This window comes from Octodon degus, unplaced genomic scaffold (genome assembly GCF_000260255.1).
Source record: "Octodon degus isolate 3935 unplaced genomic scaffold, OctDeg1.0 scaffold00287, whole genome shotgun sequence".
In the NCBI taxonomy this organism is placed as follows: domain Eukaryota; kingdom Metazoa; phylum Chordata; class Mammalia; order Rodentia; family Octodontidae; genus Octodon; species Octodon degus.
This window is the reverse complement of record NW_004524863.1, coordinates 1,332,851-1,335,710: the sequence shown is the minus strand read 5'-3', so window position 1 is coordinate 1,335,710 and position 2,860 is coordinate 1,332,851.

Below are 2,860 nucleotides of genomic sequence, written 5' to 3'. Positions count from 1 at the left end.
TATATTGAATGGCAAAATGTCAAAAATAATAAAGGTGAAATGTCATGTCTAACATGGAACACTTTCCAAAAACACAGGTTAGGCAGAATTAAGGTGGCCAGGTAACAGAAGCGATGGAAACAGGCCATGTCAGAGAAAAGGAAGCAGGATCCTAGCACTGGCCCGGTGTCAAAATGAGAAGGACTACATGTCACAGGGCCTGAAAGACAGCTGACATCATGCTCCTGGGGGGAGGGGGTGGGAGCCACCACCCAGGAAAGGAGGATGTGGTCACCCAGGGCAGGAGCAACGCGAGGCACATTTGGGTGGAGACATCCTACTGGCTCCTGGGGATGTCAAACTCAGGAGAAAAGAGCCAGACTGAAGATGAGAGATACCTAAAGCCGAGCCTGCTGGTGTGTGAGCTGTAGTCCCCGTACTCAGGCAGCAGAGGCAGGCCAAGGCTGCTGTTTGAGCGCTGGGATTGGAGGTCAGCCTGGGCAACGTAGCAAGACATTGTCTCTTTAAACAAAAAAAGGTTATATCTAAATTCATGGCTAGAAGCCAGGTGTGGTGGTACACAGTGTAATCTCAGCTGCCCAGAAGGTGGAGATAGGATCCTGTGAGTCCAGCAGTTCATGAATAGCCTGGACAGAATAGCAAACCCCTGTTCTTAAAAATTAACTAATTAGTTAATTAATACATCAGTAGGTAGGTGAAAGCCAAAGGGAAGCAAGAAGGCTTAAAAAAGCCTTCATGTTTAAGAAATATGGGGTTAGTGAATGTGATTGTTATGTATCACAAACATACTAATTTTTTTTTTAATGTATTTAGTACAGGGTCTCACTACACAGATCGGACTCATAGTGATCCTCCTGTTTTCAGCCTCCCAAGTGCTGGGATTACAGGTGTACCCCATCATGGGCCTAGTCTTAGTTGCTGTCTCAGCATGGCACACTGGGGATCAACCCCCAGTCCCTGTGTCTGCCTAGGCAGGCACTTTAATCCGCTGAGCTATTTGGCCAACCCTAACATATACTAATTTTTTAAAAAGAAATATGGGGCCAGGCATGGTGGTGCATGCCTATAATCTCAGCGCAGGGGCGGCTGAGGCAAAAGGATCACCAGCCTGAGTTTGAGGTCAGCCTGAGTTACAAAATGAGGCCCTGTCTCAAAAACAAAATAGAATAACAACAACAACAACAAAATGGGGTCAGTGCTGAGTGTGGTGGTGAATGTGTGTAACCCCAGTTACTCAGAAGACTGAGGCGACCACAAGTTCAAACCCAGACTGGGCAACTTAGTGAGACCCTGTCTCAAAAAGGCTGGTGGGGCCAGGGAGATGGCTCAGTGGAATAAGTGCCTCCCTGGCAAGCGCAAGGGTCTGAGTTCAATCCCCGGTTCCGCCAAAAAACAAACAAAAAAGGGCTGTAGATTGCGCTGAGTAGCCCCTGGGTTCAGTCCCCAGAACCACCAAAAAGAAAGGGAAGGAGAAGGGGCCAGGGAGATGGCTCAGTGGAATAAGCACTTGCCTGGCAAGTGCAAGGGCCTGAGTTCAATCCCTGGTTCCGCCAAAAAAAAAAAAAAAAAAAAAAAAAAAAGAAAGGGAAGGAGAGAGAAAGAGACTAGGGGAGGGAAGGGGAAAGAAATACTGGAATGAAATGAAATGAAATATGTGGGTTCAGTAGCCAGTAAAGAGACTAAAAGGGAAGGAACTCCTCAGGAACTGAGCCTCTATTCTAGACCAGGCACTGTGTTGAGCACTACCTCCATTAGCTCAGGGTTTAATCTCTGGACAACACTGTGAGGTCAGCATTGTTTTCCCTGTTTTGTTGCAGTGGTTTTCTTGTTTTTGTTTTTTGTTTTTAGTATTGGACAATGAACCCAGGACCTTTATCCTTGGCTTTTTTTTTTTTTTTTTTGTGAGACAAAGTCTAAAAAGTTAAATTGCCAGATTACCCAGGTTGTGCTTGAAATTGAATTTCAAAACCTTGTGCCTCAGCCTCCCAGAGTTCTGGGATTACAAGTCTGTACCATCACGCCCAGGTTATCCTTCCTATTTTATAAATAAATGAACCAAGTGAGGAGTGCTATGCTCAGAGTCCCAGCCAGTAAGAGTCAGACACAGGATTTGAACCAGGTCTCTGGGGCTTTCCAAACCCCATGCTTTAGCAGGGCATGGTGGCACACATAAGCTGTTGGAGGGGATGAGGCAGCAGGACGGCAAGTTCAAAGCCAGCCTGGACAATTTAGCAAGACACTGGTTCAAATTTTTGAAAAGTGGGCTTAGTGGCGGAGTAGCTGCATAGCCTGTGCAAGGCCCTGCCACCTCCAGCTCCACTGGTCTGTGCTTTTTTCCCTTTCTCTGGAAGGCCATGAGAAAAAGGGGGATTGGGCTGGGGTAAAAGTCAGGAGAAGTGGAGCTTCCACAAGAACTCCAGGGGGAGTGCAAGGGTGACTTAGCAAATGCAGGGTGGTGAATCAGTATACAGTTTCTTTTTGTTGTTTGTTTTGTTTTATTTTGGGTTTGGGCTTTTGATTTTTTTTTCATAATTTTATTGATAAACAAATAGCAATGAGACAGTTTCAAATCGCTAGGACAGTTTCAATAACTAACACACGGCACACATTCTTAGTGGTTAATTGCTGTACAAGATGCGGACTTGAGATCCTATTTATAAACACCATTAGAACATATCTTTCTATTCATTAACAGAATGTAGGGGCTGGTGAGATGACTCAGTGGTCTAAAGCACCTACTTAGAACAAGCTTAGCAAAGCACTGGGACTGCGGTTCAATACCCCAGCCCCACATGCCAGCTAGCCCCGCCCCCTGGTGGGCTGAGCTGGCCACACACACACACACACACACACACACACA